This window comes from Budorcas taxicolor, chromosome 21 (assembly GCF_023091745.1).
Source record: "Budorcas taxicolor isolate Tak-1 chromosome 21, Takin1.1, whole genome shotgun sequence".
NCBI lineage: Eukaryota > Metazoa > Chordata > Mammalia > Artiodactyla > Bovidae > Budorcas > Budorcas taxicolor.
The window spans coordinates 35869893-35887948 of record NC_068930.1 but is presented as its reverse complement, the minus strand read 5'-3'; the positions used below and the strand labels follow the sequence as shown (position 1 = coordinate 35887948).

The 18056-nt window shown below is 37.1% G+C and overlaps 1 protein-coding gene across 1 annotated transcript in view; it reads left to right on the top strand.

The window, feature by feature from the left end:
* Positions 1-1817: 1817 nt before the first annotated feature.
* The window catches only part of SCAPER (S-phase cyclin A associated protein in the ER), a 353763-nt gene continuing 337524 nt past the window's right edge, over positions 1818-18056 (top strand). The window contains exons 1-2 of the mRNA XM_052659727.1: positions 1818-1911; positions 8297-8367. The gene's annotated coding sequence lies outside the window, so the exon portion shown is untranslated. The remainder of the gene's footprint in view (positions 1912-8296; positions 8368-18056) is intronic.

Below are 18056 nucleotides of genomic sequence, written 5' to 3'. Positions count from 1 at the left end.
GTTTGTTGAGGGGAAGTGGGGCATCTCTGGAGACTAGGTACCGTACAGGTTAATCCGTATGTTACCTTTTGCTCCTATGCGCTTGGTCCTCTAATTTGAACTGTTACTTCTTTGAAGACAAGTACACTACCATATGGGCTTCCCTGGTAGCTCCGCTGGTAGAGAATCCACCTGCGGTGCCGGAGACCCCAGTTCGATTCCTGGGTTGGCATGATCCCCTGGAGAAGGAAAGAGCAACCCACTCCAGTATTCTTGTCTGGAGAATCCCCATGAACAGAGAAGCCTGGCAGGCTATAGTCCATGGGGTTGCAAAGAGTAGGACACGACAGAGAGACTAATAAGCACAGCACAGCATCAGTTCAGTTCAGTTCAGTCGCTCTGCCGACTCTTCGCAACCCCATGGACTGCAGCACGCCAGGTCTCTCTGTCCATCACCAACTCCCAGAATTTACTCCAACTCATGTCCATTGTGTCAGTGATGCCATCCAGCCATCTCATCCTCTGTCATCATACTACCATATATTTTTGTGTTCTTCTCAGTGTCTTATACAGTGCTTTGCACATAGTAATTGCCCAGTAAATGTGTGTTGCCTAAGGATTCCAAGGATGCTGAGAGTTTAGATTGGCAAGAACCAGAAGAGAAGACGAACACACCATTAATGCTGGACTAGGATTTTGGGCTGGACTCAGCAGGGAACTCTCTTCAGAAGGCGGTCGATTGCCCACACGGAGTTAGGGTTGGGCAAGGAGGCTGTGTCCTTATGCTCATGGGCATGCTTTAGAGCTCTTTTATTTTCATAGATTCTTGGCTTAGACAAGTGGACTATTTTGGTATAGTGTTCATTTGTGGGAAGGTAGTTTGATTTTGGGGCTTTCCCTGTGGCTCAGCTGGTAAAGAATCCGCCTGCAGTGCAGGAGACCTGGGTTCAGTCCCTGGGTTGGGAAGATCCCCTGGAGAAAGGAAAGACTACCCACTCCGGTATTCTGGCCTGGAGAATTCCATGGACTGTATAGTCCGTGGGGTTGCAAAGAGTCGGACATGACTGAGCAACACTTTGATTTTGAGACTTGGTAATAGGACTTGGTAATAGGACTTGGCTTCCATTTGCCCAGGGTCTTGGTGCGGCTGAACCTGTAGGCTAGTGTTGTTTCAGCTGTTTGGGACTAGAGAAGCAAGAACACACACACACACACACACACACACACACACATACACACACAACATTGTGTGCAGGAGGGCAGAGTTTTAAATTTTGCAACTTAAATTTGTAAGTTTATAAGAATTATTTATGTTTATTATTTAATAATAATTTATTGTTTATGTTTAGATTCTATGCAGTGGAAATTTACAACTGAGTGAAGATTTAGTTTAGCATTATCCATAGGGAAAAAATAGACATCTTGAAAAACATTTTATGTTGTGGAGAGCTTTCAAAGGAAATATGTAGCATGTTTGTAAAAACTATGTCTTAACCTGTTGATACATAATGAGGAGTGGTGCTGAAATGGATACACAGCAGTGTTTGTGCTCCTTAGGACACTTTTTAAAATCTTAGGTTGAATTTATTCTTAAAATGATTTATTTTTAATGTTGTAAAATTCAGTCTTGTAAAATTTTAGAACTGAGAAAGATCTGTGCCTTACTCTTATTTCTGTTTAAGCACCTTTCCAATCCTGAATTAGTTTTAACTGTTTTCTTTCTGAGAAAAGAAGAGTAATGATGAATTTGTTTGCCAACTATATTTTGTATGTTGACTAACAGACTAATGCCATGTTCTCTTATCTGTGCATAGGCTTCATTCCAGCGCTCTAATAGTCATGACAAAGTAAGGAGAATAGTTGCAGAGGAGGGTCGTACAGCAAGAAACCTAATAGCTTGGAGTGTTCCACTAGAAAGCAAAGATGATGATGGTATGTATTTTTAAAAGTTTCATTTTTGTTGTAAATTAGAAGATATATTTAGTCTTGAACAGTAGGCGGACTGAAAACTATGTATGTATGAAATCAGAAATAATTTTTAACTGCTTTTTAAATCTTACCTAATATGCAAATGTAAGTGACATAGTTTCAGTTTCATACAAGGATGAAATTGGGTGTGTGGTTATGACTGGCAGATGGGTTTTCTTTAAAAATATTCATTTATTTCTTTGGCTGCGCTGGGTCTTAGTTATGGCACACAGGATCTTAATTGCATCACGAGAGATGTTGCAGCGCACGAGCTCCGGAGCATGTGGGCTCAGTAATTGTGGCACATACATAGGCTTGGTTGCCCTGCAGCATATGGGCTCTGGTAAGACTTCTCAGACCACGGATGGAACCTGCATCCTCTGCGTGGCAAGGTGGATTCTTTACCACTGCACCACCAGCGAAGTCCCGCAGATTAGTTTTTTTTTAAGTTATAGGAGATTTAGATTTTTTTTTTTTATTAAATCCTTCTTATAATATAGGTTTAAAAAATTCATTGTATTTACTGTGATTAGATAGAATTTGATGTAATGGTTTAGAAAATAAAACACATTTCTTTTAGTTCTCATTATTATTTGAACTAGAAAAAGTGTCTTCTCTCTTCAGTCAGTTGAGTTCAATGTCTAGCAGTGTGAGCTTCGCCTAGGTCCTGGAGATCTAGAACATTGAATAGGGGACGCAGGAAACAGGATGTTGGAATGTGCCAGAGTAGACCTCACTGTGAAATTTTCTGAAGGCTTGTAGGGTAGGCAGTACTGCAGCCTTGGAGTTGTATGATTTTTTTTTTCCTGGGTAGATTAGTTATGTATTTTAGGAGGGAAACTCCAGGAGATGGTGAAGGACAGAGAAACCTGGAGTGCTGCAGTCCGTGGGGCTGCAAAGAGTCAGATACAACTGAGCAACTGAACAACAACTACAAAAATTGCGTTGTGTTCTTTCCATTGCCTCATAGGAGCACATGATGGTGGTTTTTCTTGTTGCTAGTGATGTCAGCTTTAGTAACTTGGTTAAGGTTGTTTTGTCCAAATTTCTCTGCTGTTAAGTAACAAATTATTTCTTCTGTAGTTAGTAATTTGTGGTAAGATAGTTTTAGAATATGTAAATACCCTGTTTCTCTTGAGATAGTCTACCCACTGCTTTTAGCTTCCTTTGATAATTCTAAATTTGAGAAGTTGCTGCTCTGGTGGTTACAAAGTGGTGATGTGCTGGTCCCATTGTTCCTTTACTGTTTGTTAGCTGACATTCTAGTGTAAGGAAAAGCTTTCCTTATCCCCCTTTGTATTTAAAAAGCATTTTAATGTATTTTAGAAAGCTTTTATAGACTCATGGTTTCTTAGTTAATGAATTATAATCCATCACTCTTATTTTGAGGGTTAAATTTTTTCTAGATTTGTCTAGTTGAAGATCTGTTAAGCTGGCTCATTTCTACTTGGCGTATTCTTCTCTCTGAAAATATCCTTACACAGTGGGATGTTTCAAGCTATACAGGAATTCACCTAAGTTTATATTCTTTATTTATGTTTGAATTTTTTTACACTTTAGTTTTACTTAAATTTTCTTTAAAATCTTATTTTTAAATTTATTTTATCTTTTTTACATTTATAACTTTGATCCATTTGCAGTTTATTCTTATATATATGGATTTAATTTTATCTTTTTCAATATGGGTAACAAGTTGTCCCAGGATCACTTACTATAAAGTCTGTCTTTGCTCTAGTTACTTGAGATGCCACCTTTATTGTAAACTGAATTTTCATGTGTACTTACATTCTTTTCTACTAGTTTATCTAATTCATGTGTGAGTGCCACACTATTTTAATTATATAGGCATTATGGTATTTTAAAATATCTGCTTGGACCAGTCCTTCCTTAGTAGCTTCTCATTGTCATTCTTCCTAGATATTTTAGAGAGTGGTTATTTTGAATCACAAAAACTATTAAATAGAAGGGAAGTTAAATTTTTCTTTTTAAATTTAGCTCCATACTAGCTAAAGTCTTCCTATGGAGCTTACTATTACTTCATTTCTTTGATTGAAAAATATGGCAACGTTATTTAGTACAAAAGTAGCGTGAACCCTGAACATATGTTATGGTTGCCCTGTGTTATAATTTCATGAAGTTTTATTTTCTCAAAGTAATCCGAAGGTGTTATTTATTAAAATTGCTTCTATTCAAAAAAATGAAAGTAAAGAGAATATAATAATGAATCGAATCCTGTATCAGTATATCTATGTATATCCTGATACTGCATGTAAGTATATAAAAACTTGGCCAGTACAATTTTAAAGCTTCGTATATGCTTACTGCAAAATAACGAAAATAAGAGCATAGAGAACTAGAACTTTCTGAATATCTATAATAATGACAAGGGAAAAATGTTAATATCACAATTTTTAATAAGGGTTATTTTATATTGTTAAAATGTTGCCACTTACAGCATAATCTTTATTTTTGCTTTTTTAAAAATAGCTCATTCTTTTATGGCTATATGCAGATATTTCTGAGGCTAATTATTCAATTTTTAAAAGTTTTCTTCTGTTCTTTGTTTTATTCCTGTTTCCTTTGGTACTTGTTTTAAGCTGATTATTCTAATGGATATTCTAAAAAGCCTTCTGGTACGTTCTTCTCTGTGATGAAAGGATGAATAAACAGCTGTGTAGGGGAGTAAAGAGTTCTCTGCCTCTAACCCTGGTAGAATAGTGAGACAGGCCCATTGATGTGCAGATAAACTGTTTGTAGGTGTTATGGCTCACTTCATTCTTACTGTCTCAACTGTTCTGGTTCAAAATTACTTTGCAGAAAGGAAAGTTATTCTGTTGTACATTACAGAATTTTACTCCTGTTTTGGAATAACTCTCAAGAATAGAATGATTATAAAACAGTAGTGTCTTTCCTAAAAAGAGCAAGTGAGAAAGCTCTAACTGCAGAAATACAAAAGAACCGAGAATCTCCCTTTTCAAAATGAAACTATATTTCATAAATCAGATAAATTAAAACAAAATACTGAGTTTTAATTTTTTATTTAATTTATTTTTAAATGAAACAAAGATGAATATTTTTAATGATAAAAGGTACAATCCACAAAGAAGATAGATGTCATAAACCAGCAGAAACTAGATACATAGAGCAAAAATCAGAAGAAATATAAGGGAAAAGATATATATAATCATAGTGAGACATATTAACATTTCTCAGAATATTTTATCAAATACAAAAAAATAAGAATAGGAGCATCTTAAATGATGTCATTAATACTTTATAATAGATTTCTATTATCCTCTACAAATATTTTTAAAATTTAGTATCTCATTCATTGTAGTTAGATGTCCATAGAACATTTAGAAAAACTAACCAAAAGGTAAATATTACTAAATTTCAAAAAGTAGAATTCTTTTTCTGTGTGTGATTCAGTTATACATATACACATATGTTATTTCTGAAATTATTTTCCATTATAAGTTACAAGATACAGAATATAGTTCCCTGTGAAAGTGAAAGTCACTGTGTCGTGTCCAACTTTTCGTAACCCCATGGACTGTATGTAGCCCACCAGGCTCCTCTGTCCATGGAATTCTCCAGGCAAGAATACTGAAGTGGGTTGCCATTTCCTTCTCCAGGGTAACTTCCCGACCCACGGATCGAACCCGGGTCTCCAGATTCTTTACTGTCTGAGCCACCAGGGAAGTCCTGTGCTATGTAGTAAACCTTTGTTGCTTGTTGCATATCTAATTTTTAAGTTAGAACTCTAGCATTCTATTTATACTAAGTCAAACAAGTGATGAAGGTGAAAAAGGAGAGTGAAAAAGCTGGCTTAAAACTCAACATTCAGAAAACTAAGTTAATGGCATCTGGTCCCCTCACTTCATGGCAAATAGACTGAGAAACGTTGGAAACAATGACAGACTTTATTTTCTTGGGCTCTACAGATCACTGTGGATGGTGACTGCAGCCATGAAATTAAAAGACGCTTCCTCTTTGAAAGAAAGTCTATGACAAACCTAGACAGCATATTAAAAAGCAGAGACGTCATTTTGCCAGCAAAGGTCCGTCTAGTCAAGGCTGTGGTTTTCCTAGTAGTCATGTACAAATGTGAGAGTTGGACCATAAAGAAGGCTGAGGGCTGAAGAATTGATGTTTTCCAACTGTGATGTTGGAGAAGACTCTTGAGAATACCTTGAATTGCAAGGAGATCAAACTAGTCAATCCTAAAGGAAGTCAGTCCTGAATATTTATTGGAAGGCCTGATGCTGAAGCTCTAATACTTGGCCACCTGATGTGAAGAGCTGATTTGTTAGAAAAGACCCTGATGCTGGGAAAGATTGAAGGCAGCAGGAGAAGAGGACAACAAGGATCAGATGGTTGGATGACAGCACTGACTCAATGGACATGCTGCTGCTGCTGCTAAGTCGCTTCAGTCGTGTCCGACTCTGTGACCCCATAGGCGACAGCCCACCAGGCTCTCCTGTCCCTGGGATTCTCCAGGCAAAAATACTGGAGTGGGTTGCCATTTCCTTCTCCAATGCATGAAAGTGAAAAGTGAAAGTGAAGTTGCTCAGTCGCGTACAACTCCTAGCGACCCCATGGACTGCAGCCTACCAGGCTCCTCCATCCATGGGATTTTCCAGGCAAGAGTACTGAGTTTAGTGCAAACTCCGGGAGATGCTGAAGGACAGGGAAGCCTGGTGTGCTGCAGTCCATGGGGTCACAAAGAGTCGGACATGACTGAGCAACTGAACAGCGAAAACAAGTGGAATCAAAATGTCACAAATTTTTTGTTAGGCAAAAATTCCTAAGTTTTATAAAATATATATTATGCATATTATTTATACAAGAGCTTTTCTACTACATTTGATAAAGGCTTCAGAAAGAACATAAAAAAAAGAGATGGAGAAATTGGAAAACATAAACTAAATGAAATGGGAGCACTGAATATGAAATAGAAATTGAAACAAACTAGATAAAATTAAAAGATCCTCATATAGTCTAGTTTTTTAGAAACACACCTGGAGCTCTGGTGAAGGAAAAACAATGCCTGAGCATTTGTAGTTTTCAAAAAATTCCAAGATAATCTGATGTGCATCTGGATTTTAAAAAGTGATTACAGGTTTTTCTATTAAATGGTAGCTTTGGTGGTAAAGAATTCCATTATTTTTCCATTTACCAATCATTATACAATGGTATTAAGTGAGTAATAATTACATAATCACAGTAATGAAAGATATTTATCAGTGTTCAAAATCAATAGCCAGACAAAAAATAAAAGATAATTACAATTGTAAGCCATAATGGGAACATGATTAACCTAACAATATAAAATAATTACATACAATTTGGGAGGTCAAGCATAGTGACCAGGAAATACTGAGTTTTTAAATGGTAAAAAATTTATTCTTAATTTTATTGTCAAAATAAAATTTGAATTCAAAAAGTATTTTCAAAAGAGTTGTATGTAAGTTGAAGGGTATCACTCATTTGACTTTGTTTTTAAATTGTCAGACTATCTGATTTTTTCCTGTTCTAAGAAAACCAGTCAATTAAAACAGTCTCTGGTACCTTGGAAATTTGTTTTTTATTATATCTGTAGTTCATGTTGGCCAGTTTAGTTTAGTCACTGAGTCATGTCTGACTCTGTGACCCCATGGACTGCAGCACACCAGGCCACCCTGTCCATCGCCAGCTCCTGGAGTTTACTGAAACTTATGTCTGTTGAGTCAGTGATGCCATCCAACCATCTCATCCTCCATCTTCCTCTTCTCCTCCCGCCTTCAATTTTTCCCAGCATCAGGATCTTTTCCAGTGAGTCGGTTCTTCGCATCAGGTGGCCAGAGTATTGGAGTTTTAGCTTCAACATCAGTCCTTCCAATGAATACTCAGGACTGATCTCCTTTAGGATAGACTGGTTGGATCTCCTTGCAGTCCAAGGGGACTCTCAAGAATCTTCTCCAACACCACAGTTCAAAAGCATCAATTCTTTGGTGCTTAGCTTTCTTTATAGTCCAACTCTCACATCCATACATGACTACTGGAAAAACCATAGCTTTGACTAGATGGACCTTTGTTGGCAAAGTAATCTCTGCTTTTTAATATGCTGTCTAGGTTGGTCATAACTTTCCTTCCAAGGAGTAAGTGTCTTTTAATTTCATGGCTGCAGTTACCATCTGCAGTGATTTTTGAGCCCCCCAAAGTAAAGTCTGCCACTGTTTCCACCATGTATAGATTAGTCTATGGTCTGTGGAAGGGAATTAGGTGTTAGCATGCCTGGAAGATTTGCATAGCTCAGTTTTATATTATCTATTTGTTGATCTATATATTTATCTATTTTTGCCTTAAGGAAAATCTAAATGTCAAACTGGTGGAAAATCAAAGAGGACAATTCAAGGCACTCATAAAACAGCAAAACAGGTACAGCATATATAACTTTATTTTTTTGTTTTTAATTTCAGTTATAAATCTACTTTTTCAGGATTTGGATATTATGTTTTATCTTCATATAAAAATTTAATGTAACAATTTTATTTAACAAATATGTATAGCATGTTATGTGTCTAACTTGTACTAAATACTTTACATAGATTAATTTGCTTCTGATAACAACCCTTTGATGTTATAGGCATTATTATTATCTTCATTTACAAATGAGGAAACTGAGGTAGAGAGAGTTTATGTAACTTACTAGTATGTAACGCAGCCAAGATTTGAACCTATTCTATCAGTTTCTACATTTTACACTCTTAACTCCTCTGTGGCACATTCCATATTTGTGAGTTCTTCTATGATCTATTTTCTCAGTATAATGATGCCTTTCAATTGTAGGATAATCAAGATGTATTGAATCTAAAATTTTTCAAATTATTCTACTAGAATTTTAGAACACAAGCCTACCTTATTTTTAAAAATGTTTTTGCATATTTATATTAGCTTTGTAATCTATAGGTATTTTCTCTGACCTTTTCATACAGTTTTAGTTTGATGTTATCAAATATACCAATATGTATTATGTAAACCAAAAACTATTCATAAGGAAAACATGGACTTCTAATCAAGGTGGCATTGTGAGTGCATAAAATATTCTCCACTTCTTACACACAAGAGGTATAAATGATAAAATATATTTATTTAGTGTGTAATATTCCACAGCTAATTTCCACAAGGTTTTTTTCAATTTATTTTTAAATTTGCTCTACCATATTGAGTTGGTTTCTGCCATACAGTATTTTTTTTTTAATTAAAGAGACAAAGGATTTTCAAAAATGAAATAGAAATCCCAGTGGATCAGGAGTAAAACAAACAAAAATATTCACAGGTAAATGGAGTTGGGGACACACACTTAATAGACAAGTCCTATGGGATAAGGAAGGCTGAAACACCCTGACTGTAGTGGGAAAACAGATCCAGACTCATGGTATAAAACTTTAGGTTTGTGCAGTGTTCTGCACTAGGAGACAAAGAATGCTACAATCTGCCTGGGGTTGTGGCCTGTGATAATTGACATCTGAAGCAATAAAAGAGAGTGGCCCTCTGGCTCATGACTAAGTCTGCTATATTCTTGAAGGGTGAGACCTTTAAGTCCCCAATAAAAGACCTCTGAAAGTGGGACCATGGTGGGCCAGATGATGGTAACCATAAAACTAGTACACATGTAGTGAGCGTGAGCAAAGTGAAAAACTAAAGTAAAAGAAAGAAATGCAAAATAAGGTTGCAAAGTAAAATATCAAAGCACAGGAGGAAAAAATATAAGATGTAAACAACAAATGAGAGATGAGGTAATGAAAAAAGGTCACTTTTTAACCACCTGTTTATTTATTTATTTTTAGCTGAGCCAGGTCTCTATCGCTGTGCGGGCTTTTCTCTAGCTGTGGCCATTGGGGGCCACTCTAGTTGTGGTGTGTGGGCTTCTTACTGCAGCGGCTTCTCTTGTTTCAGAGCACAGGCTCTAGAGCACATCGGCTTCAGCAGTTTTGGGCTCTGGAGCATAGGCTAAGTATATAAGCCCATGTGGCACACGGGCTTTGTTCCTCAGAGGCACATGGATCTTCCCCAAACAGGGATTGAACCCATGTCTCCTGCATTGCCAGGTGGATTCTTTACTACTGAGCCATCAGGGAAGGCCCAAAAGGTCATTTTTTGAAAGAGGATTTTCAACTAAATGAGTTTAAATTCCTCAAAGGAAAGATGAAATAAAAAAAGGAAAATTCTGAAATAAAAGATGGATGTTAATTTTGAACATTTATAGATAAAAGAGAACATCTTAGAAATGAAAATGTCAGTGAAATTTTTAAAACCTGCAATTAGTAAGAATAAATGATACATTGGAAAAAGAGATGAAAGAGAGAATTTACGAATTGAAAGATATTACTTAAGAGGATTTAGAACATATCTCAGAGAACTGAAGAGATGGAAAATAGGAAACAGAAATTGATTGAGAAATTCTAATATATGCCTTCTAGGACTTTTGAAATAGAGGATGAATAGTGGACATGCAATATTTGGAGAAAATACTGTTGGCATTTTCCTTACTTTGAGTTCTCAAGAGGGTAACTGTAGAGCTGAGCAGGCTAAATAAAAATAGATTTATACTTAGATACATTGTAGAGAAGGGCTGTGGTAAAGAACCTGCCTGGCAGCCCAGGATCCCCTGGAGGAGGAAATGGCATCCCACTCCAGTATACTTGCCTGGAGAATCTCATGGACAGAAAGAGTTGCACAGAGTCAAACATGACTGAGCAACTTAGCATGCATGCACATTCTAGAGAACCCGCAAAATGCTAGAGTTAAGGATAAAACTGTAAACAAAACCACAGAGGAATAACAATAACCCTTGTTATGAACAAAAGAAGAGTGGAGCAATACCTGCAGTTATAAGGTGAAATAACTTTTAATGGAGAATTCTGTGCCCATTCAAAGGATAATTCACATGCAAGAGTGAAATAAAACCATTTTTAGATGTACAAATGCTAAGGGTTTGCCACCTACTGATTGTTAATGAAAGGACTATTAAAGATATACTTCAGCAAAGAAGAAAAGGTAACCTGGAGGAGGGAGCTAGATAAAAAGATAGCTGTAAAATATGTCAGTAAATCTCATTAACTATTGATGTTTTAAAAAAATACTGACACAGTTAAATTTAGAAAGGTGGAGCTACAATCTTAAACAATACTAAGACATAGAAGATAGATTGTAGGAGTTTGGAGGGAAGTTAGTGTGATAAAATCCTTGTCTTCTTTAAGGAGTCTTTGTTTAAGGCTGGCTACTAAAGGAAGAAAACAAGTGGGCACGATTTCCAAATAGAGGAAAAGAGAAAGTGAATAAACCAAAGCTTACTCACTCCAGTATTCTTGGGCTTCCCTGGTGGCTCAGATGGTAAAGAATCTTTTTGCAATGCAGGAGACCTGGGTTCGATCCCTGGGCTGGGAAGATCCCCTGGAGAAGGGAATGGCTGCCGACTCCTGTATTCTTGCCTGGAGAATTCCATGGACTGTATAGTCATGGGGTTGCAAAGAGTCAGACACGACTGAGTGACTTTCCCTTTCAACTAAATAGAAGACAAGAGAAAGGGGAAAAAGGGAAAATCATAGTAAGTGAAAAACATGAAAGATAGTGGTAGATATTAAATATAAATATTTTAGCAAGCATAATACATATAAACTGATTAAATTCAGTTCCTAAAAGTCAAGGTGGTTGAATTAAACCTCTCATTTTAAATTGAACTATATACTGCTTAATTTAAGATTGCTGAGAGAAATATCAATAACCTCAGATATGCAGATGACACTACCCTTATGTCCGAAAGCAAAGAGGAACTGAAGAGTCTCTTGATGAGGGTGAAAGAGGAGAGTGAAAAAGGTGACTTCAAACTCAACATTCAAAATACTAATAAGATCATGGCATTTGGTCCCAACACTTCATGGCAACTAGATGGGGAAACAGTGGAGAAACAGTGACAGACTTTATTTTCTTGGGCTCCACAGATCACTGCAGATGGTGACTGCAGCCAGGAAACTAAAAGACGCTTGCTCCTTGGAAGAAAAGCTATGACAAACCTAGACAGCATGTTAAAAAGCAGAGACATACTTTGCTGACAAAGGTCTGTATAGTTAAAGCTTTGGTTTTTCCAGTAGTTATGTATGGATGTGAGTTGGACCCTAAGGAAGGCTGAGCACTAAAGAATTGATGCATTTGAATTGTGATGTTGGAGAAGACTCTTGAGAGTCCCTTGGACAGCAAGCAAATCAAAGCAGTCAATCCTAAAGGAAGTCAACCCTGAGTATTCATTGGAAGGACTGATGCTGAAACTGAAGCCCAATACTTTGGCCATCTGATGTGAAGAGGAGAGTCATTAGAAAAGACCCTGATGCTGGGAAAGATTGAAGGCAGGAGAAGAAGGAGATGGCAGAGGACGAGATGATTGTATGTCATTACCGACTCAGTGGACATGAGTTTGAGCAAGCTTCAGGAGATGGTGAAGGACAGGGAAGCCTGGCATGCTGCAGTCCATGGGATCGCAAAGAGTCAGACATAACTGAGTGAGCAACAGCAAATATACTGCTTATAAGAGACACATTTAAAATGTCAAGGAAAGGTTTGAAACAAAGAGAAAAAAATCCAGGCAAAATACTTTATATTTTAGATGTACTCTAAAACTAGAATAGTAGTATTCATATCAAACCAGGTGAAATTCAACATGAAAAGCATTGATAACAGAAAGAAGGAAATTATATAATGGTAAAAGAATAATCATGCAAGGAGTATAAAAGTACAAATCTTTTAGGTACCTAACAGCATAGACTTGAAATATTTAAAACTCAGTTTAATAGAATTACAAGGGGGAAAGATATATTCATGATCATAGTGGTAAATATTAATGTCCTTTACTCAGAAACTGATAGATCAGAAAAAATGGCAAGAATATAGAATTAAGATACAATTATACTTGAGCTCATATAAATACATATATGTATGTGTATGTGTGTATATTCACTGGCACTCAGTGTACACAAAGCATATGCAAAAATTGATCACTTCCTAGGTTATAAAGAAGTCTCAGTAAATAGAAGTCAGACAAGAGTATAGAATCCAGACACAACCTGTTCTCTGATGGTAATGCAATTAAATTACAAATAAAATATGATTATTTTCACATAATATAAAAAAATAAATTATTGATGGGTTAAAGAACAAATGAGAAAAAAAAATTTAAATTATCTGGAAGGATATATTTATGACATTGAACTACAAGAAGCTTTCTTAGATAAGACAAGCATAATTGATGGATACATTAAAATTTATATACTAAAAAACTTAAGATGAGCTTGACTGGGAGAAGATACCATATATTAAGACTTTATAAAAGCTAAAATTCATCAGTAAAAGAACAAATAACCCAATTAAAAATGGGGGAAATTTGAATAGCCTGTGAACTTATGAAAAGATGCTCAGTTTCAGTAGTTATCAGGGAACTATGTCTGCATTACTCATGAAATTCTACCACTTTGCCCTCTAGAACTGAGTATCATCAGCAACATTTTCTTTGTTCCTCTTTTCTCTGAACATCCCCTTTCCTTTCTTGCTCTAGCTAAACGCTGACTCACCTGTGGGGATTCTGCTTCCTCCAGTTGTTTTAAGTAGTAGTTGTCTCCCTCCCACCTCACCCCCACAGCCCCCCTATCTCTGATCCTAGAGGTGGGTTATGTTTCCTGCTTCTTCCTCACTGGTATTTTAGGCAGTCTTTCTCCCAGCTCCTAAAACTCCTCAAATTCGAAGCACGTGCCATCAAGCTATACCACCTGCTTCCCCTTCCCGTTGCAGCACTTAAATAGAATTCCAGGTCACTTCTCCTTATTCCTTGAAGGTATAATTTTCAGGCTCAGTGTGCGTGCTGTACCATTTGCTATCCTCTAAATTTCTTACATTTCTTTGCTCCAGTGGTTTTGTCTTCTGCTCATTCCTATGGTCTTGCCTTGTTCTCACTAGCAGTGACTCTCCTTCTAGGATCTCAGTCTCAGCTATCCCTCTTCTACCTGTCATCTTTCTTTCTTCCTTTTTCTCTCTGATCATGTGACTCCAATAATTCTTTGCAGTCTATAGATTCCATGCAATGTATAATTTACTGATCCTACCACCCTTTCATGATCCCTTATACTCCATTTAAGGAAAACAATAGAATCGGAAAGACTAGAGCTCTCTTCAAGAAAATTAGACATACCAAAGGAACATTTCATGCAAACATGGGCACAGGAAAGGACAGAAATGGTATGGACCTAAACAGAAGCAGAAGATACTAAGAAGAGGTGGCAAGAATACACAGAAGAACTGTACAAAAAGCATTTTCATGACCCAGATAACCACAATGGTATGATCACTCACCTAGAGCCAAGTATCCTGGAATGAGAAATCAAGTGGGCCTAAGGAAGCATCACTACAAATAAACCTAGTGGAGGTGATGGAATTCCAGCTGAGCTATTTCAAATACTAAAAGATAATGCTGTGAAAGTGCTGCACTCAATGTGCCAGCAAATTTGGAAAACTCAGCAGTGGACAAGGACTAGAAAAGGTCAGTTTTCATTCCAGTCCCAAAGAAAGGCAATGCCAAAGAATGCTCAAACTACCGTACAATTGCACTTATCTCACATGCTGGTAAAGTAGGCTTTGTCAGATTATCAGGGGGAGTTGACAGAGTTCTAAGAGAGGGAAGCGAGAAATCTCAGTTTTCTCCTTCCCCTTTCCCTCTGTTTTTCTTTCTTTCTCCCTTGTTTTGTCTCAGAAGTGATTGATTAAATTAGTATATAGCATTTGTTATTTGAATTTTATTTAAAACATGAAGTTCAGTTGTGTTTAACTTTTCCCAGAAATTTAGATCTCTTTGTCTTCTGCTGCATATCTTGGAAACAGGCACAGTAAGCCATAGCAACGAGATCAGTTCAGTCACTCAGTCATGTCCAAATCTTTGTGGCCTCATAGACTACAGCATGCCAGTCCTCCCTGTTCTGTACTGTCCATCACCAACTCCCGGAGCCTACTCAAACTCAAGTCCATCACACTAGTGATGCCATCCAACCATCTCATCCTCTGTCATCCCCTTATCATCCAACCTTCAGTCTTTCCCAGCATCAGAGTCTTTTCAAATGAGTCAGTTCTTTGCATCAGGTGGCCAAAGTATTGGAGTTTCAGCTTCAGCATCAGTCCTTCCAAAGAATATTCAGGACTGTTTTCCTTTGGGGTTGACTGGTTGGATCTCCTTGCAGTCCAAGGGACTTCTCAAGAGTCTTCTCCAACACCACAGTTCAGAAGCATCAATTCTTCAGTGCTCAGCTTCTTTATATAGTCCGGCTCTCACATCCATACATGACTATTGGGAAAACAATAGCTCTGACTAGATGGATCTTTGTTGGCAAAGTAATGTCTCTGCTTTTTAATATGTTGCCTAGGATTTTCATAGCTTTTCTTCCAAGGAGTAAGCATCTTTTAATTTCATGGCTGTAGTCACCATCTGCAGTGATTTTCGAGCCCCCCAAAATAAAGTCTCACACTGTTTCCATTGTTTCCCCATCTGTTTGCCATGAAGTGATGGGATCAGATGCCATGATCTTAGTTTTCTGAATGTTGAGTTTTAAGGCAACTTTTTCACTGTCCTCTTTCACTTTCATCGAGAGGCTCTTTAGTTCTTCTTAGCTTTCTGCCATGAGGGCGGTGTCATCTGCTTATCTGAGATTATTGATATTTCTCCCAGCAATCTTGATTCCAGCTTGTGCTTCATCCAGCTCAGCATTTTGCATGATGTCCTCTGCATATAAGTTAAATAAGTAGGGTGACAACACACAGCTTTGACATACTCCTTTCCTGATTTGCAACCAGTCTGTTGTTCTGTGTCCAGTTCTAACTCTTGCTTCTTGACCTGCATACAGATTTCTCAGGAGACAGATCAGGTGGTCTGGTATTCCCATCTCTTTCAGAATTTTCCAGTTTGTTGTGATCCACACAGACAAAGGGTTTGGTATAGTCAATAAAGCAGAAGTAGATGTTTTTCTGGAACTCTTCCTTTTTGGTGATCCAGCAAATGTTGGCAATGAAATAGTTACCTAATTTTGAATCTTGGCTTTGTCTCTTAGTGTGAGACTTTGGGTTTATCATTTAATTTTGCTACACCTAAGTTTTCTCCTGTAAAAAATGGAGCTAATAGTAGTAACTGTGATGGGCTTCCCTGGTGGCTCAGTGGTAAAGAATCTGTCTGCCAAAGCAGGAGACATGGGTTCAGTCTCTGGTCCGGAAAGGTCCCACATGTCTTGGGGCAACTAAGCTTGTGTGCCACAACTATTGAGCCTGTACCCAGAACCTGGGAGCTGCAACTACTGAGCTCGCATCCTGCAGCTGCTGAAGCTCTCGTGCCTTATTCCTTTCTAGAGTCTTTCTTAATAGAAGTCTCACATAGAGCAATCACAGAGAATAGAAACATCTTAACTTGAAAGCAGTTTTGCCTATTATGCATTTTAAGAAAGTTGGCTAAAGTATTTGAATAATATACATATGGATACATGATAGGGTAAATACATAAATGGGTGAAGATGAGTTACAGTATTTTTGAGAATTTCATACTAAGATTAGTGTCTGAATTCACAGGAAGCTACTAGTGCTTCACTGAGTATTCTAGAAAAAGTTTGTGATGGAGGTATAATTCAGGAAAATTCAAGTGAACTTTAAGTTTGTGTGGAATATAGGGAGAGAAATGAGGTGGTCTGGAATATCTGGTAAAGGGCTGTTAGCACAGGGCCTTGGGGTGCAGTGTAATGGGAAGTCAGTGGTGTAATTGTAGAGCTCTCACTGGAAGATGGTCTCCTGTGGCTCTGTGATCTTGGACAAACCAGCCTCTAAATCTCAGTTTTCTAAGCTGTAAAGTACAGCTAATAATACATACTTTAAAATTTGTATAAGGGGATATTTGCCGTCATAATTAAATTATTACTACTAGAGTTGGAAAGTACTTGGAGAGCCGTTAAGGCAAAGGTTTTGTGGGTTGTTGATGATTACTTTAAATTTTATTGCTTGAGTGTTGAGAATTTGGGCCTGGATTAGGACTGTCAGATAAAATACTTACTAATTTTTATTTGCTGGGTCTGACAGCCTTCATCTGGATGAAGGACTGTGGAAGGAGGATGAGCAGCTCCATCTCAGCCTTTTAAGTGTGTGTGTAAATGTTTTGTTTGCTTGCCTTTTGGTAACGAAGATTCTGTATAAGCCAAAGCCTGGCTATAAAAGAGTTTTCAAGTATAGAAATCACTGTTACTTTGAAGGCCAAAGCGTAAAACAAAACTGAAGCCTCTTAGCTTCTATTTTGGGTGTTCTTCACTCTGGGACTCTTACATGAAGAAGGGAAAACAAACAAGCTAATAGGAATGGCTTACACACATACAGGACAGCCCAGAGAAACTTGGAATTGTTTGCTGTTCTAGCTGTAGTACAAATATTTATTTACTTATCAGTTTAAGTAGCCACAGAGAGAAAAGCAACTCGTTTGTACTTCTAGTGAGAAGATTCACGTCTTCCTATAAACTACACACTCATGTTTGTGGTGGAATGATTCTTTGGTAGTCTATAAAAGTGTAGAATATAATCTTGTATTTCCAAAATCTGCCTGTGCAAACGAGGAAAGACTGGGTCATATGAATGCTGTAGTTACTTTATTTGGTGAATCTGCTTTACAGCTGATGCTTGGTTTTCTTCATCAGTATTTTTTTCTAGTAAATTGTTTTGTGTTTATATATTGATTTTTACTTGTAGTGAAAAAATGGTTTAAGATAAAGTTAAGTAACAATATAAGTAGAGAATATGTCATTTCTAAATGAAAAGAATATATGCAGCAATTTTACAATGATGAAATGGGTATCTGTTATTTGTTAGTGTATTTAAATGTGCCACACATGTATTTTAGTAAACTAGGAGCCCTTTTAGTGCTCCTTTTTGACCAAGCGTCTATTCATCATTAAAATCATCCTAATTTTCAATGAGACATGTAATTGATATTACAAACCTGCTGCTTTTATTTAAAATGAGAAGCTTTGTTTTGGTGAATTCAGTATGATGTAAGGTGAAAAGAAAGA